This window comes from Cervus elaphus, chromosome 8, assembly GCF_910594005.1.
Source record: "Cervus elaphus chromosome 8, mCerEla1.1, whole genome shotgun sequence".
Lineage (NCBI taxonomy): Eukaryota > Metazoa > Chordata > Mammalia > Artiodactyla > Cervidae > Cervus > Cervus elaphus.
This window is the reverse complement of record NC_057822.1, coordinates 7,336,501-7,359,817: the sequence shown is the minus strand read 5'-3', so window position 1 is coordinate 7,359,817 and position 23,317 is coordinate 7,336,501. Positions and strand designations below refer to the sequence as shown.

At 48.6% G+C, this 23,317-nt stretch overlaps 1 non-coding gene across 1 annotated transcript; it reads left to right on the top strand.

The window, feature by feature from the left end:
* The first annotated feature begins 18,193 nt into the window (after positions 1-18,193).
* On the top strand, positions 18,194-18,300 carry LOC122699063. The gene has a single exon (XR_006342548.1). It is a non-coding gene; the product is annotated as a U6 spliceosomal RNA (small nuclear RNA).
* The last annotated feature ends 5,017 nt before the right edge of the window (positions 18,301-23,317 follow it).

Here is a 23,317-nt window from a genome sequence, read left to right as displayed (position 1 = left end):
CCCCCAAGAGAGCCCTCCACCTAGACTCCTCCGGGTTCAGATCACAGAGGGTGAGGCCCAGAGGGATGCAGATGCTGTCAAGGTCGACGAGGAGAGGGTCAGGGAGACCAAGGATGCAGTTCAGGGAAATTCATCCCCAAGGACAAAGGTCATCCCCCCAGGACCCAGGGCAGTCACTGATGGCTCAAGAATGGCTATTTGTGACCTTTATTCCAGGATATGAGCCTCGCAACAGTCTCTACAGCATTGTTGTTATTTGTTCAGTCACTAAGTCATGTCTGACTCTTTGCGACCCCATGGACTACCCAATGCCAGGCTTCCCTGTCCTTCACTATCTCCCGCCGTTTACTCAAACTCATGTCCATTGAGTCAAGGTTGCCGTCCAACCATCTCATCCTCTGTCACCCCCTTTTCCTGCCCTCAGTCTTTCCCAGCATCAGGGTCTTTTCCAATGAGTAGGCTCTTTGCATCAGGTGGCCAAAATATTGGAGCTTCAGCTTCAGCATCCGTCCTTCCAATGAATATTCAGAGTTGATTTCCTTTAGGATGGACTAGTTTGATCTCCTTGCTGTCCAAAGGGCTCTCAAGAGTCTTCCCTAGCACCACAGTTCGAAAGCATCAGTTCTTTGGTGCTCAGCCTTCTTTATGGTCTAGCTCTCACATCTATACAGGACTACTGGAAAAACCATAGCTTTGACTATACAGTCAAGTGTAACTTGGCATAATTTTTAAGGGCTCAGAGCTTAGGTTGCTCCATGGACTTGTATGATCTTGGACAACCCTCAGTCTCTCTGAACCTCAGTCCCTAAATCTTTAACAGTTCTCATGGGGGCAATTCTGCCCCAGGGGCATTTGATAATGCCTGGAGACAATTTTGGTTGTCACAAGTCAGGAGTGGTGAGGTGCTTCTGGTATCTAGTGGGCTGAGGCCAGAGATGCTGCTAAACATTCTGCGATGCGCAGGACAGCTCCCCACAAGGAATTATCCATCCCTAAATATCAACTGATATCAAATATCAATATTATCCATAAATTCAATGAGAAACTCTGCCCTGTAATAAGAGGATAATAACCCATCTCATAGGATGGTGGTAGGGGTTAGATTCAATCATATGACAAGCAAGATTGTGTACTGCAAATTTGAAGTCACCTGTGTAGCTAGTTGATGAAGGAAATGGCAACCCACTCCAGTACTCGTGCCTGGAAAATCCCATGGACGGGGGAGCCTGGTAGGCTACAGTCCATGGGGTCGAAAGTAGCTAGTTGGTCATAACTTACAGGGGACCAGGAGCCAATTGCCAGTTGCAGTTTATCAGAATTTGTATCATTGTGGGGTTTTGTTGAATTTTGTTATCATTCCTATCTTAGGAATGCAAAGCCCAGTTTCCCATGGGATACATCTCCTCTTGAGTGCCTCTTCATTCTTTATTTTCCAGCTTGTGCCTTCTCATCTGAGAAAGGTGGGTTTCAAAACCATCATATGATGCTTGTTGGATTTGCTTGTAAACCAAGAGTTACTAGGTTAAAAATGAGGACCAGAGGTTACTTTCAGAAGAAAAGCCACAGGTATCGGTGCATGAACTTTATGCTGTCTGTTTTGTGTGTTCAGAGGTCTTTTTTTTTTTTTTTTTTGCTTATTTCCTGATTCACAGATGAGGCTGCCTGATATGGAGTCTGAAGACCATAGGTGCTATCATCACCTGAATAAATTCTGTCTGCTTTGGAATCTACAGTATGGAATGATTTTGTGTGTGTGTGTGTGCCTGAAAACGACTTCCTTAGCCTAGACTTAGAAGAATTATTTTGACAAATATATATTAGGTGCCCTCGCTGTGCCAGCTGGGATCCAGAACTAAGTACGCCTCAGCGTGGTAAAGTGATATCCAGCTGTTCATTCATTCATTCACTCATTCATCAAGAAATATTTAATAAGCACCCATGTGTGCCAAGCATGACTCTAGGAATTTACTCACATTAAATCCCTTTATCTTTAAAATGACTATGCAGGGTAGGTCTAATAATCCCCACTTGACAGATGAAAAAACTGAGAGTCAGAATGGTGAAGTCACCTGTGCGGGATCACACCTCCAGGAAGGGGTGGAGCCGGGCTTGAGCTCTCAACCCCTCCCCCACCCTCCCCCATCCTGGGTTCTGACTCCCCCAAGAAAGCTTTGCGTAACTGCTCTCTAAGAACCTTGAACGGGGAGCGCTTGGCTTTGCCCGGCTCCGGGAGCTGGGAGACGTGAACCCGGTATTACCTTAAGCTCTTTACAAACTTAGACGGTTCCACCCTTGAGAGATACCTAAGCGCCAGCCTCCCATGACAAGCGCGGGTGGGGGCGGGGGAAGTCAGTAGTCCTGGGGCCCTGGTGACGCTGGCTGAGTGCCAGCTCTCTTCGGTCCCAGAGTAAAGCCTGACCGAGCGCTAGCAAACAGAAGAGTGGGTGAGGGGTCAGCCATCAATCAGGAAGGAGGGGAGGTTTGCCTCTGGGGAAACGCCTGCGTTCTGCCTTTGTTTAGGGGACTCTGCGCCCCAGAATCTCCTCTGCCCCATGAGCTGAGTAAACGACTAGGCAAGCTATGTAGCTTTTCTGTTCCTCGTTTTCCGTATTTATAAGGAAATACAGATTTTTTAAAAAAACACAGAAAATAAAATACAGATGATGAGCCCTACCTATGAGGATTAAACGAAATCATGTGTTAACTGTATTCAACATGAATCGGCCAGACATATGGAAAGGGCAGCCCAGGTAATAACTCTAGTACTCCGCTCCGTACCCGTGGCAGACATCGCTAATAGATCACAGACCCCTTGCAGCATCTTAGTTCCCCGACCCGGGACTGAACCTAGGGTCCCGGCAGTGAGAGCTCCAAGTCCTAACCACTGGACCACCAGGAAATTCCCCGAAGTTAGTGGTTTTAAACAAGCATTTTATGACATCTCGTGATTTTGTGGGTTAGGAATTCAGACAGGGGTCGGTGGAGCAATACTTTGGCTCCACATGGCTACTGAGATTGCTTGATTCAGCTGGCAGCTGGGCTCATCTGAAGGGTCCATCAGTTTTGCTCACATTCCTGGCGACTTGATGGGCACCGGCTGGGCCCAGGTGGGTCGCTCTCCCTTTCCACGGTCTTGGGACCTCCGTGTGTAACTTCACCAGCCAGGGAGGTAAGACCTGTCCATGGGGCAGCTCAAAACTCCACCTGACAGCAAGTAGAAGTTGCAGCCTCTCAAGGTCTGAGCCAGGGTCTAGAAGGGCACCGTTTTTCCTGAGTTCTGTTGGTCAAAGCAGTCACAGGCCCATCTAGGTTCAAGAGAAGGGGACCTTGACCCCACCTCTCCATGGGAGGAACATCAAAGAATTTGCAGCCATCTTTAATCTGCTCTAGCAAGGGAGGTGAAGTTTGTCTGCCAAGCTCCAGAAATGACCAGCAAATCACAGGGCCCTTCTTACCCCTCCCTAGGTACCCACTGTCCCCATCCGTATTTATTGTGCTAAGCTCACGGGGGATACAGAAATAAGCCTGTCCGGGTCCCTGCCCTCCAGCTCGCAGTAAATCTGGAGAAATGGGCCATTTGCCATAAAGAAGTAACAGGGCCATGACTTCCTTAGAGGCCCAATGGCTAAGACTCTGTGCTCCCAATACAGGGGGCCCCAGTTTGATCCCTGGTCAAGGAACTAGATCCCACATAATGCAAGTAAGACCCATCACAGTCAAATAAATAAATAATAATTTTTTTTAATAAAAAGAAAGTAATAGGGCCAAGTGATTCAGCCAAGGGAGAGATACAGATCCTTCAGAGGCTCAGAGAAGGGGAATATGGCTTCCACTGAGGGACGGGCTACAGGCAGGTGGCCTCTGGGCTGCATTTGAAAGATGATGAAATTTTACAACTGGATTCACGTATCCATCGAGCATTTCTTGGATGCCTGCTGTGTGCCAGGTGCTGTCTTTGGCCCTGAGGATGCAACAGTGGACAGGACTCCTCTCCCAAGAAGCTGACCATTCTGGTTGGGGAAGACTATTAACAGGCAAGGTTGTAAATAAATAAAGAGCATAGTTTCTGATCATGATAAAGACTGTGAAGAGAATAAAGTGGGATAAAGGGACCAAGTGTAACTGGCGGTGGGGGAGGTTGCTGTAGGTGGGGACTCAAGCAAGGTCCCCAGACTGCACTGGAGCAGGGATAGGATGGGTGTGAAGGTGCCAGCCATGTAAGCACTGAGGCCCACGTGCCAAGCAGAGAGTCCACCAGTGTGAGGGCCTTGGTGAGACAGCAGTGGTCACAATGCTGTCTGAGAAACAGGAAAAGGCCAGGGAGGATGCTGTCCGCTGGGCAAGGGGCGGGGAAGGCAGAGCCAGGCAGGAGGCTCTAGGGGTCCTGGTATGGAGTTTGAGGTTAACCAGGGTTTGACTCGAGTTTGTTGTAAGAAGAGCCCGCTGGCTGCTGTGTGGACGGTGGACTAGACAGCGTAGAACCTGGAGGCTGGTAGGGAGGCTGCCATGATGCCCACAGTGGAGACTTGGGGTGAGTGAAGTGGAAGTTGGTAGAAGGGCTGGATTGGGACTGGTTTGGGAGGTGCTCAAAGCTTTCACAAATGAACAGATGTAGAAATCAAAGGTAGAAATCAAAGAAAACTCCAAAGAGTTTGGGGCCTGACAGTACTTAGGTAGAAGGCCAGGGGTGCATTTCCTGAAAAAAGGAGACAGGGGATGAATTTAGTCTGAGCAGAAGGCATGGTTGCCATTTGAATCTTTGCTTCACTTTTTCAAGCATCTATCAACATAATCTTGCAACAGTTATCATTTTAAAATGTTGTCTGGAGACTTCCCTGGCGGTCCAGTGGTTGAGAATCCATGCATGGGGCATGCATGCTTCCACTGCAGGAGGCATGAGTTTGATCCCTGGTTGGGGAATTAGGGTCCCGCATGTCACATGGCATGGCTTAAATAAATGAATAAAAATAGATTTAAAACACTGTTTATGAGACAGGATTTCTGGTGTCTGTTTTGCAGCTGAGCAAACCAAGACAAACCACCCATCCCCCAGCTAGCAGGAGCAGAGCAGGCTGTGAACCCAAGGTCTAGCCAACTCCAAACCCCTTGTCATACATTATATACCAGTGATTCTCAACCCCACCCCACCCCAGGGGACACTGGACAATGTCTGGAGACATTTGGGGCTGTGACACCTGGAGAGGTGCAAGAGTGGGTAGGAGCGAGCAGTGACGCTAAACGCCCTGTGCACCGTGGGGCAGTCTCCGCAACAAAGAGTTATCTCGTCCCAAAGGTCAGGTGTGCTGAGGCTCAGAAACCATGATGCAGACCCTCCAAGAGAGGCGAAGAACAGTGCGAGTGGGCTGGGAGGATGGGGGTATGGTTTAGGTGCTGGGACTCGAATGAGCAAAGACACTGGGGCCAGAAAGCCCAAACGATGGGTGAGAAGACATCCAGGCTGGCCAAGGGATCACGGGGGGCATGCACACTGAGAGGTGGGCTTGGACCAGATCCTGACGGGGTTTGCGGGGGGCCAGGGCAAGGAAACTGGACTCCCCTCAGGGGCAACAGGAGAGCCTGGGGTCAAGCCCAGGGCAGGGGACATAATGGGAGAGCATGCTTTTCCTTCCCGTATCCCTCTCAGGAAAATCACTGATGAATGTCCTCACACTGAGGAATAAAAGACAGAATATAGAACTGGTGACCCTTTCCCTGGCTATCTGTCTTTTAATGATGGCAAAGCGTTCAGCCAAAGAAGTGAGGCAATAATGGTGGAATTTCAGGCATCAGCAAGATAAGTCTGGGCAGAGAAGTCTGCCAGGGAGTGATCTCAGCCTGGGCTGAGGAGGTCAGAGGCCTGGGCCAGATTTAGAAAGCCCAGATAAGAAAGCGCACTGATTTTCCATTAAGTCAACATCCACAGAGCACTGAGGATGCGTGTCAGGCACTGGTAAGGGCTCCGCCTGCAGCACTTGCACAGGCCCCCACCCCTGTGAGGACAGCTCTGCCCTAGACAAGACCCAAGGCACTCAGGGATTAAGTGGTAAGTTGTGGAGCTGGACCTGGAACTCAGGCAGTACCCCTCTGGGGCCTGTGTTCTTTGTCTTGACCTAATCCAGGGAGATCATAATTATCACCATTCTAGGCTTTACCTATACTAACTCATGCACACCTCACAACAAGCCTGACAAGTAGTACTATTATTGTCCCCATTTCACAGATTAGGAGACTGAGGCACAGAGAGGGAAGTAACTTGCTGAAGGTCACACAGCCGCCATGCTAGGACTGAAATCCAAGCAGTCCCACTCCAGGGCCCACACTCCTTCCCGGCACTCCACTGGAAGCCTGGGCTTTGTGGGAGGGCAGAGGAGGGACCCAGGCCAGCTGTGCAGCTCCAGGCCATTTCTGAGATTTCCCAGTCTCGTGATGGGAGATTAACACTCTGGGAATTGCAGACACCAGGGATGGGGTGGGCGGTGGGGAGGGACCAAAGAAGAAAATACAGGACACATTCTTGGCTTGAGGCCAGATGAGAAAGTTAAAGAAAAGACCAAGAAAACTCTCCTTTGAGGGCCTGGTGCAATTTTGCAAGGTGTTGCCTTTCTCCTCGGCTGTATTTGCTCTGCCAAACTGGAACGCTTTTCTGAAATACAGCAGCCCAGGAGGCCCAGGGCTGTTTGCCAAGGGAACGCGGCCAGGGCAGGTGGGGGAAACGGTGGGCAGGGCTCTGTGTCACCCCAGAGACCCACCCCCACTGCCTGCTCCCGGGAGGATCTGCCAGGGAGCTGAGAGAGCAAGAAAGGGCCAGATGGAAAGAGAAACAGTGGAAAGAGCACTGGGCCAGGAGTCTAGACGCCACCCTGGTCCCATTTGTAAGCTGATGATTCCCAAGTGTGTACCTCTTCAGACCCCTGCCCTAGGCTGGGTTCATACTCTGTCTTGGATGTCTTGAGTTTAGCATCTCAAACTTAACATGCCCCCAGACTCTGATCATCACCCCACCCCTGTTCATTTCCCAGATTCTGCAACCCAGTAAAAGGCGCTCAGGGCAAAAGTCCAGGAGTCATTCTGGATTCCCCTTTTTTCCCTCACACCCCCCCCCAACCCCTGCTGCCCCCAGCCTATTTATCAGCACCTCCTGTAGGTCTGCTGTCAAAATATACCCCATGTCCGATCCCTTCTCCCCCCCCCCACCACCCTGGTCCGAATCACCCATCTTTTCTAACCTATGTCCCATCTACTCTTGCCCTTTCACAGTCCATCTGCACATGGTGGCCAGAACGGTATTTTAAGACTATAAATCAGATTGTATGACTCTGCTGCCCAGAACTTCCCACTGGTTTCCCATTACAGAAGGCCAGATGGAAGATCAGCAATAGATGCAAAATGAAAATAATAAAGGTGTAATTTTCTGCAGAGAGTAAAGGAAAGATTGAGAGTCCAGGTGTGAGAAGTATCAGAGCGGGAGGCGGGGTTCGAGTCCTGCAGCCGGCCCATTTACTTGCTGAGGGATCTTAGTCAAAGCAGGTTCCTCTTCCAAACCTCAGTTTCTTCCTCTGTAAAATGGCTACAATACCCTTGTTTACCTTGCAAAGTCATAGGGAGAGTCAAACAAGAACATATCTTGGGACTTCCCTGGTGGTCCACTGGTTAAGAATCTGCCTGTCAATGCAGGGGACACGGGTTCAATCCTTGGTCTGGGAAGATCCCACATGCCGTGGAACAACTAAGCATGTGTGCCACAACTACTGACCCAGCAAGCCTAGAGCCTGTGCTCCACAACAAAAGACGCCACCGCAGTGAGAAGCCCAGGCACCGCAATGAAGAACAGCCCTCACTTGCCGCAACTGGAGAAAGCCCGCACACAGCAATGGAGAACCAGTGCAGCCGAAAAAATTAATAAATAAATAACACATTGTATGGGTTAGGGTTTTATGAACAAGCATGTGGTTTAGTCCATGGGGTCACAAAGAGTTGGACTCGACTGAGCGACTCAACTGAACTGATGTGGTTAAAGAAAAAAATCCAATGAATCTTTACTGAATGTCTGGAAGCCAGACATTGTGCTGGAACCTGAGTTCCATGGGGAGGGGCCTTGGTCTTCAAAGAGGAGGATAATCACATAGACAACTGTGTGCTCAGCAATAGTGAGGAGTGTGCTGAAGTGGGGGTGGGGAGTCCTCTGAGACCCTAGTCTGGGGGTGCATCAGGGAGGGATTCCTTGAGAAAGTGCTATTGGGCTGGGAGATGAAGGATAAGCAGGAGTTAAATAGATGAAAGGGTAAATTAAGGGCTGGAAAGGGTGTTCCAGGCAGAGGGTACAGCTCGTGCAAAGGCCCTGAGGTGGGAAAAAAAACAGAGAATGCAGGGCACTCACAGGGAACCAGTGTGGCTGCAGAGATTGAAGGGGAACATGCATCAGAAGCAGCTGGTGAGGTGGGCGGAGGCCAGATCCTACAGGCCTTCCAGGGCGTGGGAAGGACTCTGTCTTTAACCCAAGGGCAGTCTGACCTCAAAGGGGCTTTTTTGGAGGAGGCGACAAGTAATGACATGATCAGATCTGTGTTTTGAAAAGGCAACTCTGGCTATTGTGAGGAGAAAAACTGGAGGGTGGCAGGTGAATGAGGACAGGGAGTTGAGAGGCTCGTGCTCACGTCATAGCAGCAACTGATGATGCCGAGATGGGGCAGGGGCCTACATGTGCCCTGGAGGGTAGTTTCTGAGGGCCATTGGCGACCTGAGCAAAACAGTAAATGAAGCAGCTCTGCTCTGGCCCGTCAGTCCTACAGAGATGTTGTCTCAAAAGTTTGAAGATACACCAGGTATATGAGATAGCCATTTTATCTCTGCTTAAATAGTAAAAATTTGAAGCTACTCAAATGAACACTAATACAGGGCTTGTTAAATAACTTGGACGGAACCATGTGAGATACTTATAAGATGGTAAAAAGAATGAATTAAGTTCATTTGTATTGATGGAGAAAAATAGACCCAATACATTGCTAGGTAAAAAAAAAAACAGGTTACAGGACAGCATATATTATCAAACCATCTATTTTTTTAAGTTTATATCCTCTTGCTGTTTCTATTTACAGAAAGGCTAGAAGATTGCACCCATTAAACTACTGGTAATCTCTGAAGTAAAAGAGTAGAGGGATACTTTCACTTTCTATTGTTAAAATTATTTTTTATAATGGATATGCATTTTACATTAGTCACTCAGTTGTGTCCAACTCTTTGGGACTCCATGGACTGTAGCCCACCAGTTCCTTTGTCCATGGATTCTCCAGGCAAGAATACTGGAGTGGATTGCCATTCCCTTCTCTAGGGGATTTTCCCCACCCAGGGATCCAACCCGGGTTTCCTGCATTGCAGGCAGATTCTTTACCATCTGAGCCACTTGGAAAGCACTTTTATAATGGATATGTATTTAAAAAAAAAAATAGATGTTTCTTTTAAAATATTAGATGCTATAAATGAGATGGCTTCATCCATCACCACCCCACTAATGTTCCCTCCCTACTGTCATTACCTCCTTCACCACCACCACCATGACCACCACCATTACCATCACCATTACCATCACCACCACCATGGCCACCACCATTACCATCACCACCACCATGACCACCAGCACCACCACCACCACAATCACCACCATCATCACCATCATCACCACCACCACCATCATCACCACTGTCACCACCACCATTACCACCACCATGACCAGCATCACCACCACCACCACCACCACCATGACCACCATCACCACATTGCCATCATCACCACCATCACCACCATCATCACCACCAGTACTAGCACCACCACCACCACGACCACCACCACCATCATTACCACCACCACCATCACCACGACCACGACCACAATCACCACAACCACCACCACCACCATCACCACCATCACCACCACCACCATCACCACCATCCCCATCATCACCACCACCATCACCACCATCGCTACCATCACCATGATCACCACCACCATCACCACCACCACCATCACCACCATCACCATCATCACCACCATCACCACCATCACCATGATCACCACCACCATCACCACCATCACCACCATCACCATCACCACCATCACCACCATCACCATGATCACCACCACCATCACCACCATCACCACCATCACCACCATCACCACCACCACCATCACCACCATCACCATCACCACCATCACCACCATCACCACCATCACCATGATCACCACCACCATCACCACCATCACTACCACCACCACCATCATCACCATCACCATCATCACCACCACCATCACCACCATCACCACCGTCACCACCACCACCACCATCACCATCATCACCATCATCACCATCACCACCATCACCATCATCACCATCATCACCATCACCATCATCACCATCACCACCATCACCATGATCACCACCACCATCACCACCATCACCACCATCACCATCACCACAATCACCACCACCACCACCACCATCACCATCATCACCATCATCACCATCACCACCATCACCATCATCACCACCACCATCACCACCACCACCACCACAATCACCACAACCACCACCACCACCATCACCACCATCACCATGATCACCACCACCATCACCACCATCACCATGATCACCACCACCATCACCACCACCACCATCACCACCATCACCATCATCACCACCACCATCACCACCATCACCACCATCACCATGATCACCACCACCATCACCACCATCACCATCATCACCACCACCATCACCATCACCATGATCACCACCACCATCACCACCATCACCATCATCACCACCAGCATCACCACCATCACCACCACCACGACCACCACCATCATCACCACCACCATCACCATCACCATGATCACCACCACCATCACCACCATCACCACTGTCACCACCACCACCACCACCACCATCACCACGACCATGACCACGACCACCATCACCACAATCACCACCACCACCACCATCACCATCATCACCATCATCACCATCACCACCATCACCATCATCACCATCATCACCATCACCATCATCACCACCACCATCATCACCACCACCATCATCACCATCACCACCACCATCATCACCATCACCATCATCACCATCACCACCACCATCATCACCATCACCATCATCACCACCACGCCACCCACAAATCACCACTATCACCGTGACTACCATTACCACTCTCATCACCTGCCCCACCTCCCTCCTCCCAAGAAGCAGACAATTTAACAGAGAGCCCATGAGCACAGAGTTTAGAACAGCACTATCCAATAGAAATATAAAAGGGCCACATGTATAACTCTAAATTTTCAAGCAGTCACATCAATAAGTAATAAGAAAAAGTGAAATTAACATTAATGATCTATTTTATTTAATTCAATAAGTCTAAAATACAATTTCACCATACAAACAATGCAAAAAATATTAATGTGATATTTGACATCCTTTGTGCCATACCACGCCTTAAAACCTGTTGTGCGTTGAATGCTTACAGTGCATCTCAGTTCACACTAACCATATGTCCAAGGCTCAATAGCCGCATGTGGCTGGAGGAGGCTTCCTCATTGGACAACAAAGCCCTAACAGCCACACCATCTGGGTTTGTATCCCAGCTTCAACACATACTGGCTGTGTGTCTGTGGGCAGGTTACTGAATCACTCTGGTTCACTTTTCCCATCTGTAAATTGGGAATAAGAGCAGAGGAGCTGCTGTGAAGATTAGATGAGTCAACATCCAACGTTTAATACAGTACCCGGCACATAAGCATGCTATATTGTGTGAGTTGTTGTTAATCTTCCCGAAGCCTGGAGAAAGTTCAGAGGCTCTGGCTCCACAAGTGGAAACCACTGGAGAGAGTGAGGCTGGTATAGCCAGAAGGACTTTAGACTTCTAGGAGGAGAAGCGAGTTTAGTCAGATCTTGCAGCTCTGAGAGAAGGGAAGTGCAGAGGAGAGAAAGAATGATGTCAGGGTAGACACAGCCCAGGATCTGGTTGAAAGAGAGGGTATCAGTTGAGAGGCAGTGGCAAGACTGGACCATGCTTGACTTTGGGGACAGGGCCAAAAAGCAATCACATCTCTAGCGCCCCCATCAGACAGATGGGAAGGCTGAGGCCAGAGAGGAAAAGTGACTTATCCAGGGAGCCTTGCAGGTCCAGCAGGGCCTCAGCCGTACATACTGCCCATGGTGCACTTCCGGGACCCCCCAGGTCATCCATGCCTCCGCCTCTGAAGCCAGGTCACAGCTCAAGCCAACCGAGACAGGCGGTACCTCTTCTCTTCTCAATGTACAGAAAAAGCCCTGTGGTTCCCAGGGCTCAACACCCAGAGAACTGAACCAGATCCCTCTTGCGGGATTAACGTTGAATGCACCCTCCTCATCACCCCAGAGATCGTTGCTCCTACACTCAAATCTTCCAGGTCTCCTCACAACCCAAAGAGTAAAGGGCGAATGCTTACTACCCAGGAATCTGAGATCTCTGATAAATTGATCAGTGCCTTGTAGGTTGATAAGTATTTTGAATATCACTTCAGATAGTGCAGAATCCATAGCTTAGGAGATCGTCATGAATTAGCCTACCCAATGACTTAGAAAATCCTCTTTACTTCCAAAATAATATTCATCTCACGAGTTGTTCTGAGAATTTGCTAAGATCTATCACATCAAGGCTTAGTACCGAGCCTGACAGGGAGTAAGCACTCAGTCCATGGAAGTATATTGTGTTGTTGATATAAGTTATTGCTCAGTTGTGTCAGCTCTTTCTAGAATATTCCATATCCCAATGTTCTCCAAAGGGTGCTCAGTAGCACGCTAGACATAAGATGCTCCACTATACAAAATTTCTAAGGTCAAGTAAATTTGGGAAACTGTTGACACTCGGAGATTCACAACGTGCATTAACTGTTAAAGGATCTGAGAAGGCCTGCAGCACAGAAATCAGATTAGCATTGTTTAATCCCTAAATCTCAAGGCTCCAAGTCTCTCTGACCATAGGACTCTCTGTTCTGGTGGAAGAGTCAGGTGGGTGGAATAACATCGATGGACAGTCCAGAATTCACTTTGGAAACATCTGTTCCTGGCCAAAACCAAGATAGGACAATCAAGAAATGATAGAGGTACTTGTGTGCCTGTGTGTGTGTGTGTTATCTGCAAACTGGTTCAGAGGGTCATTTTCAAACATTTGTGCAAGAGATGGAAAGCAGACCAAGCCCTCTGAGATGTGTAAGCTCCCAGCTGTGAGTGTATGCAGTGCTGGGTCTTAGTCTCACCTCCTTCCCTCACAGAAGATGCAAAGCGATGCCAGGCAGTGGGAGGTGGAGTCAACCCGGGAAGGCTTCCTGGAGGAAGGCAATGTTGAGCCAGCTCTTTAGGAGGGGTGAGGCCCAGATGGGCAGGGAGGAGGGTGGAGGTGAAAATGGCACTCCCCTTGAACACTTGGCACTTCCACACCATGCGGAACCCTGTCAAAGCCCAGCTGTTGGCCCTCTGCCCTGGCTTCCAGCCCTCCTTCCTTCCCCCTCCTCCCCTCCCAGGTCTGGAAGGTGTCCTGAGTCAGCTCTGGGCTTCCTGCTAGGGGGGTGGGGTCAGACCCCTTCCTGCTCGGGGAAGGGAGGGTTAGCTTTAGGACTGCAGGGGCCCCCCCTCCCCTCCTCTGGGGCAGGCACAGTGCATAGCATGAATGGAACAGAGAGTGCAGGGCTCCGCGTCTGTTCCTCTCCACCGGGGAAGCTTGACCTCAGCACTGGAGTCAGACCTGAAGCTCAACCCTCTCCCTGGGATCTCTCCCCCAAGGGAAAGGGCAGACGGAGAGGGAGAGCCCCTACCCCGGCTGGAGGAAGGACCAGAGAGGGCCTGGGCCCCACAGGAGGCCCCAGAACCCAGCCTGGGAGTGAGAGGCGAGGCGGGGTGGGAGAGGCCCAGCAGCAGAGGCGCCAGCAGGGCTCCTCCGCCCCAAGCCCAGGGGAGCGGTCTCGATTCCTCCCTCCGTCCCTCCCAGCCAACAGGGCAGGGCCAGCGAGCGTGCAGGGACCTGGAACCGAAACTCGGCAGAGTGCGCACCCCAGGGACCCTCGTCCAGGCCGAGCCCCAGCAAGCCCCGAGCTCTGGGGGAGCAGTCCACGCCTGCGGCCGTGCTTCCCAGAAAGGGGGACTAAAGTGGAAATCACGGAGCCCTGGCAGCGGGCAGTGGGAGGGGGCTTGGGGCCGGCCAGAGGCACACGCCCACTGAGCATCTGTTAGGTTTCAGGTCCCCAGCATGGTCCCGGGAGCTCGGTGGGGACCCAAGCCAGGCCTGGCTTCTTCCGGGCTGTGTGGCCTTGGCCAAGTCACTCAACCTTTCTGAACCTCAGCTGTGTCATCTGTAACAAGGGGCCCCTAATCTCTCCCTCACCCTGGGTGGCTGAGAAGTTGAATGAGCTAAAGCTTGTGCTCTAAGGTATGTGACTCCCTACAAAGAGCAGCTGATCAGTAAAGGCGCTGTGTCAACTGGCCTGAATCTGCCCCCGACCTGGCCCTAGGTGGGAACGCCGGGGCTCTCCGTGTGCCCCCGGCAGGACCTGCCCTACCCCTCTCTGGTCCTTAGCTCCCTCCTGTCTGAGATAGGTCACAGTGCCTCTACCAGCTACTCCTAGGATCAAAAGAGAAAGACTGTGAACCCATTAAAAAGGCCTCCCCCCAGGGGCAGAGAAGGGACTGCATGAGCAATGGTTCTCAAACTATGGGTCACGACCCCTTTTGAGCCCAAATGTAGCGGTTGCACCCAGGATTTTTCTTTTTTTTTTTAATGGAATAGAAAAACAACATTGAGAGCATCTCACATGGTACAGATATGATTTTAGCTCATGAAATTTGTATCCCAGTTAAATTTTGATATATGTGTGTTTACCCAGTCAAGAGGTAAAGTGTCTGTCTTCCTATGGGTAAGGAAGCATTCAAAAGCAACTGGGGGTGGTTAAGAACACAGGTGTGGGGCTGACTGGATCTGGGGTTGAATTTGGACACTGACCCTTACTCATGGAATGACATTGGGCAAGTTTCTCTAGCTCTCCATGCCTCAGTTTCCTCACCTGTCAAAGCGGGCGATGAAAATAACCCAGGTTTTCTTAGGACTGTTGGGAGGATAAAAAGAAGCGCTTAGAATGACTCAGTGAACATGAGTGATTGCCGTCAGCCTCAGAACAAGGGTGAAGTAAGGCCTCAGAGTAGGTGACCTCTGTAAGTGGGGAAGGGGTCTGCAACCCCCTCCACATAGGGAAGGTCATTCTGGCCCTGCTCCCCCATTTCTCAGATGAGAAGACTGAGGCCCTGAACCCAGGAGAAGATGAGCTGGAGCCTGGTCTCCCGCTTCCCAGGCCAGTCTTCTGCCTGTCTCTTAACTGCCTTTTAGGGTCAAAAGAGCACTTGACTCTGACTTTCTGACTCTGTAAAATGGGGCCAGTAAATAATCTTACACAGTTGACTAAATGAAACTCCATATACAAAGCCCTTCTACTGTGCCTTACACAGAGTCAGTCTTCGCAAGTGTTAGCTATTTTCACTTATGATATATTGTTCCATTTTTCTTTAAAAAGACAGCTTCTACAGTAAGAGTTCATTGTGTTAAGGAAAAAAAGAAGCGTGTGCTTTGTATGAAATTCTCAGGAATTGATCAATTCTATATGGCGTGTTTGGTGTTCGTTGCTCAGTCATGTCCATCTCTTTGCGACCCCGTGAACTATAGCCTGCCAGGCTCCTCTGCCTACGGGATTCTCCAGGCAAGAATACTGGAGTGGGTTACCATTTCTTTCTCCAGGGGATTTTCCCAGCCCAAGGATCAGACCCGAGTCTCCTGCATTGTGGGCAGATTCTTTACCATCTGAGCCACCAGGGAAGCCCCTACTATATGGTTGGGGGGCCCATACGCCTTTGCTTTTTGCTTGTTATATCAAAAATGTCTATTTCCTTAAAAAAAAAGGAAAAGAAAATGTCTAGTTCCTAGTTTCTCTAACATCTAATGTATATCTTTCTTTGTGAAGAAATAAAGAGATTATTTTGATTAACCTATAGAATAACTGCTACCCACTTCAACTCATGTGACACCCCAGCCAGCACCTCCGCTGACGCCATGCCTCCTTCCACTGAAAACTAGCAGGCATATCACTGTGGTTTGGGGCACCAGAGTCCCGAGAAGCAGTCCACTTTTTGTTGTGTGTTTTTTTTTTTTTTCTCGTTTGTTCATATTGACAACCAATGACCTACTGGGGGCATTCTGTGTAGCAAACACATGCCAAAGATTGCAGATTTCATATTTGGAGGGCGGGGGGTGGGCAGGGGCGGGTGGGCAGGGGCGGGCGGCAGAGGCATGCTGTAGTTCATCAGGCCATAAGTCCTGGCATCTTCTGTGTACAAACTGGGGTTACCAGCAGAGAAGGATAAAGGTTGGTGACAGATATCCTCTAGGCCTTGGATGCCAAACTGTGGAGGGGGCCCACGGAAAGGGATGGGGGGCAGGAAAGCAGGAGGGGAGGGAGAGAAACGGGGCAGTTTCAGAGGCTACTTCCCAAGCGACTGGCCCTCTTCCAGGGCTTTCCCATGAGGTCATCTTACTCTAAGCATCAGTGTGTGTGTGGTCTATATGTGTCTAATTGTGTTGGGGGTGCGGAAGGCAGTGGGGAGGATGTGATATTTGGCCAAGAAAGGGATATGGAGGCTGAGGAAGGGTCCATTTTGGCCACTGAGTGTGAGAAAAGATGGATCCAGGAGGGACCCTTTAACACAGGCACACGCTCCATGGAATCTGCTGTTTAGACAGAGGTCACCCCCAGACCACGCACTGGGGGCCCATCCTTCCACTGTAGCACATTGGCCCTGCGCTGTCGTGCCCACTGGAGGGCTGTACCCATCTCCCCCACGCAGGACCGTGCCCCTTGAGGCCTGGCACACAGTCTTCCTCAATCTCCATTTGACCCAGCGCTGGGCACGGGGCCTGGCAAATCACAGGTGCTCAACACAGGCCAAACGAGAGTCTGAGTCGGAAGATGAATGCGGTCTGGGTGGCAAGTGACTCACTCACGCCTGAGGCTGGGGAGACCCGGGTTCTGGTTTCCTCTTGAGCTCACCCACGACCGAGACTGGGCGGTTCAGGGAACACGTGTCTGGCTTCTGTCCCTACTAACCCACCTCTGTCTCTTTCCTGCCCCGAAGAGGAGGAATTGGGAAAAGGGTTCCTACAGAGCTGAGGGGAAGAGAGAGGGCCCGAGACACATACCAAGTGGACACGATGTGCAAAGGGAAGACCGCCGGCATGCACTTGGTCACCTTGGGAAATTGGACAGCGAGGCGAGGTCGGCAGGGGCCTGGGATGCCAGATTCAGTAGCTTGGATGGACCACAGCAGGAGGAGCCCAGGAAGTATACCGGGGAAGATAGAACAGACCCAGTGAAGAAAGCTGAGACATTGTGGTTTGGGAAGAACCAAGAGCTGAGGGAAAAAAAGGGTCTAGGCAGTGGCCAGGACAGTCCTTGGAGGACGGTCCCCCACAGAAAATTTTTCCCCACTTCCTGAATCTCTGCAGGCTTTAGAGCAGTGAATGTCAACAGTGCCTCCTGCCGGAAAGCCATAGCATTACAACGTCTCTGGCCTGGAGGTCAGAAATACCAAGTAAGAAATCTAGACTGGTTCAGCTGGAACAATACAGGTCAATGACATTACTGCTGCCGCTGCTTATATGGATAAAGAACTGACTACTTCCCTAGTGCTATGCTAAGAGCATGCGTGCACGCTTAGTCGCTCAGTTGTGTCTGATTCTTGGTAACACTATAAACTGTAGCCTGCCAGGCTGCTCTGTCCATGGGGATTCTCTAGGCAAGAAATACTTCAGTGGGTTTCCATTTCCTCCTCCAGAGGATCTTCCTAATCTAGGGATAAAACCCAGATCCCCCACATTGCAGATGGATTCTTTAGCATCTGAGGCACCAGGGAACCTGTGCTAAGTAGGCCTCTTGTATTATCTCATTTAATCTTCACAACAAACCCATGAGATAAGATCTATTATTAGTGCCATTTTTCAAGTGAATAAACTGAGGCAGAAAGGATAAATTGTTTTTGTTGAGGTCTCAAATTAGTCTGTGGCAAGATTAGCTTTCTGGTCCAGGTCTTTCTGACTCAAAACCTATGGCTGTTGTGCTCACTTTGGCAGGACATATACTAAAATTGGAATGATACAGAGAAGATTGGCATGGACCCTGCACAAGGATAACACGTAAATTCACGAAGAGTTCCATGTTTTTAAAAAAGGGGATATATGTATATGGACAACTGATTCACTTTGTTGTACAGTAGAAGCTAACACTAAACTACCTAAACTAACACTAAATTAATTAACTAACTAAACTAACGCAAAGAGTCGGACACGACTGAGCAACTGAACTGAACTGAACTGAGAAATTAACACAACACTGTAAAGCAACTATACTCCAAAAAAAAATTTTTTTTTTGATCTATGCTTTTAACTACTTTCTCAGTTGTTGTTGTTTAGTCACTATGTCGTGTCCAACTCTTTGCGACCCCATGGACTGCAGCATGCCAAGCCTCCCTGTCCATCGCCAACTCCCGGAGCCTACTCAAACTCATGTCCATTGAGTCGGTGATGCCATCCAACCATCTCATCCTCTGTCGTCCCCTTCTCCTCCTGCCCTCAATCTTTCCCAGCATCAGGGTCTCAAGCCCCCCATAAAGTCCAAGGATGATGAGAGCGTTCCCCCTTTGCATCACCTCCACTTGGTTGATAAAACCCTGGGTTGAGAAGGATTCTGGGTGTCATGATGAGTCAATGAGTCTGCCGGGGATGCTGGAAGGGATGTGACAGCGTGTATGTCAGGTGTGTTTTCATCTCTGATCTAGTCTAATCTACTATGTAGAGTGACTTTTCTCAGTACCCGAAGAAAGGGATCGGGGCTCAATCTTCTGACCTCTATCTTCTCTCAGTGACTGAAAAGGTGTCTCAAACTTACCATGTCCAAATATGAACACTTGACATGCACCTCCAAGCCATCCCTGCACCATCTTCCCCATCTAAGTACCAGGCATCACTGGTCTCTCCTCAGGCCAAAAGCTCTGATATCACCTTTGACCCTGTCCTTTTCTCACACCCCATATCCAATCTTTCAACAAATCCCATTGGTTCTACATTTAAAACATACCCAGAATCCAACTTCTGCTTGCTCATCTCCACAGCTCCCAGCATCCTCATCTGCCCTGCTCTGGAGGAGCAGCCATCTAACTAGTCCTCATACATGCACCCTTGCCGTCTACAGTTTACACTGCAGAGCCCATATGCCTTGGTTTCAAAGTATCGGGTTGGCCAAAAAGTTAGCTCGGGTTTTCCATACAGTGTTCTGAAAAACCCAAACAAACTTTTTGGCCAACTGAATACTTTTGCATAACTTTTACACAAAATAAAAAGAAAGAAAGAAAGAAAAGGGGGGGGGGGGGCAGGGAACTGTCACTCCCACTTGACAGATGAGAAAAACTGAGGCTCAGAGCAGTGGTGTGATTGGCCCAAAGACACACAATGGGGAAACTGCAGACCGTGGCTCCCACCACCATCCTGCACCCTGCCATGGTGCTCCCAGACATGCCCCTCCAACTCCCAGAGCTTCCTATGGGCACATCTGAGGGTAATCCTCCCCAGAGGCTGCAGGAGGTCCACTAAGGAGGATGTCAAGGAAGTCAGGAGAAGTGACCTTCTTTCTGCCTTGTGCTAAGTCACTCAGTTGTGTTCCGACTCTTTGCGACCCCATGGATTGTAGCCCACCAGGTTCCTCTGTCCATGGGGATTTTCCAGGAAAGAACACTGGAGTGGGTTGCCATGCCCTCCTCCAGGGGATCTTCCCAACCCAGGGATTGAACCTAGGTCTCCCGCATTGCGGGCAGACTCCCTACCATCTGAGCTACCAGGGAAGCTCTCTCTGCCTTAGAGTGGCCCAAGAAAGCTCTTGATCGAACACATCGCCCAGTCAAGGTTACTTTCCCTTGGTGTGTGGTGCCTCCTGGTGTTCACTATTGTGAAATGCAGTTGATTTTCTAAGAGCGTTTTAGGGAAAATGTCAGCAAAAGTCAGCAAAAACAAGGGGAAAAGTCAGCAAAAACAAGACCGGGAGTTGACTGTGGCTCAGACCATGAACTCTTTATTGCCAATTCAGACTTAAGTTGAAGATAGTAGGGAAAACCACCAGACCATTCGGGTATGACCTAAATCAAATCCCTTACGATTATACAGTGGAAATGAGAAATAGATTTAAGGGACTAAATCTGAACTATGGCGGAGGTTCGTGACATTGTACAGGAGACAGGGAGCAAGACCATCCCCCAGAAAAAGAAATGCAAAAAAAAAAAAAAAGCAAAATGGCTGTCTAAGGAGGCCTTACAAATAGCTGTGAAAGGAAGAGAAGCAAAAAGCAAAGGAGAAAAGGAAAGATAAACCCATTTGAATGCAGAGGTCCAACAAATAGCAAGGAGAGATAAGAAAACCTTCCTCAAAGATCAATGCAAAGAAATAGAAGAAAACAATAAACTGGAAAAGACTAGAAATCTCTGCAAGAAATTTAGAGATACTAAGGGAACATTTCATGCAAAGATGGGCACAATAAAGTACAAAGATGGTATGGACCTAAAAGAAGCAGAAGATACTAAGAAGAGGTGGCAAGAATACACAGAAGAACTGTACAAAAAAGATCTTCACGACCCAGATAATCATGATGGTGTGATCACTCACCGAGAGCCAGACATCCTGGAATATGAAGTCAAGTGGGCCTTAGGAAGAGTCACTACAAACAAAGCTAGTGGAGGTGATGGAATTCCAATTGAGCTATTTCAAATCCTAAAAGATGATGCTGTGAAAGTGCTGCACTCAATAAGCCAGCAAATTTGTAAAACTCAGCAGTGGCCACAGGACTGGAAAAGGTCAGTTTTCATTCCAATCCAAAAAAAAGGCAATGCCAAAGAATGTTCAAACTACCGCACAATTGCACTCATCTCACACGCTAGTAAAGTAACGCTCAAAATTCTCCAAGCCAGGCTTCAACAATACGTGAACCATGAACTTCCTGATGTTCAAGCTGGTTTTAGAAAAGGCAGAGGAACCAGAGATCAAATGGCCAACATCTGCTGGATCATCGAAAAAGCAAGAGAGTTCCAGAAAACATCTATTTCTGCTTTATTGACTATGCCAAAGCCTTTGACTGTGTGGATCACAATCAACTGTGGAAAATTCTGAAAGAGGTGGGCATACAAGACCACCTGACCTGCCTCCTTAGAAATCTGTATGCAGGTCAGGAAGCAACAGTTAGAATTGGACATGGAACAACAGACTGGTTCCAAATAGGAAAAAGAGTACATCAAGGCTGTATATTGTCACCCTGCTTATTTAATTTATTTGCAGAGTATATCATGAGAAACACTGGGCTGGATGAAACATAAGCCCGAATCAAGATTGCCAGGAGAAATATCAATAACCTCAGATATGCAGATGACACCACCCTTATGGCAGAAAGTGAAGAAGAACTAAAGAGCCTCTTGATGAAAGTGAAAGAGGAGAGTGAAAAAGTTGGCTTAAAGCTCAACATTCAGAAAACAAAAATCATGGCATCTGGTCCCATCACTTCATGGCAAATAGATGGAGAAACAGTGGAAACAGCAACTGACTTTATTTTTTTGGGCTTCAAACTCACAGCAGATGGAGACTGCAGCCATGAAATTGAAAGACGCTTACTTCTTGGAAGAAAAGTTATGACCAACCTCGACAGCATATTAAAAAGCAGAGACATTACTTTGCCGACAAAGGTCTGTCTAGTTAAGGCTGTGGTTTTCCCAGTAGTCATGTATAGATGTGAGAGTTGGACTATAAAGAACGCTGAGCGCCAAAGAATTGATGCTTTTGAACTGTGGTATTGGAGAAGACTTTTAAGAGTCCCTTGGACTGCAAGGAGATCCAACCAGTCAATCCTAAAGGAAATCAGTCCTGAATATTCATTGGAAGGACTAATGCTGAAGCTGAAACTCCAATACTTTGGCCACCTGATGCCAAGAACTGACTCAGTGGAAAAGACCCTGATGCTGGGAAAGATTGAAGTCAGGAGGAGAAGGGGATGACAGAGGATGAGATGGTTGGATGGCATCACCGACTCGATGGACATGAGTTTGAGCAAGCTCTGGGAGTTGGTGATGGACAGGGAGGCTTGGCATGCTGCAGTCCATGGGGTCACAAAGAGTCAGACACGACTGAACAACTGAACTGAACTGTGAGCTTGACAGGGCTTTCCTAGTGGCTTGTGAGCTTGAAGAGCCAGTGGAGGTGGTACCTGGGGCTCCTCTGACCACCCTCTCAAAGGAACTCTCTCCTAGATACAGTCTTCTGATCCTTAGAGACCAGAGTGGATGAGGGCCATGCTGCTCCTTCCAAAGCTTACCCATTCAAACCTCCCCAGGGCAACCCAAATTGATACAACTTTTCTGAAAGCAGTTCAAAAAAAAAATCAAGATTTTAAAAAATATGGTTTTTATTTTTAAAATTTTACTGGGATATAGTTGATTTTTTAAAATGTTTTAAATAACATGCTCATCATATAATGGTAAGGGGAAAATTAGTATCAAAATGTGTATAAAAATGCTATCTATGTACACATAAATCAAAGATAGACACATAAATGGCAGCAAGGAGTCTCTTTAGGGAGGGGGATTATATTTTTTAAATTTTCTTTCTAATTTTATACACTGAGCACATTCTAGTTTTTGTAGTAAAGTCTTGCTCATAACTGGTGGCACTAGTGGTGAAGAACCCACCTGCCAATGCAGGAAACATAAGAGAGGCCAGTTCGATCCCTGGGTTGGGAAGATCCCCTGCAGGAGGGCATGGCAACCCACTCCAGTATTCTAGCCTGGAGAATCCCATGGACAGAGGAGCCTAGTGGGCTATAGTCCATGGGGTCCCAAAGAGTCAGACACGACTCAGGTGACTTACCAGACCGCCTTACCTGTCTCCTGAGAAACCTGTATGCAGGTTAAGAAGCAACAGTTATAACCGGACATGGAGCAATGAACTGGTTCAAAATGGGAAAGGAGTGTGTCAAGGCTATATACTGTTAACCTATGTATTTATTAACTTATATGCAGAGTACATCATGAGAAATGCCAGGCTGGATGAATCACAAACTGGAATCAAGATTGCTCGGAGAAATGTCAATAACCTCAGATATGCAGATGACACCACTTTATGGCAGAAAGTAAAGAGGAAGTAAAGAGACTCTT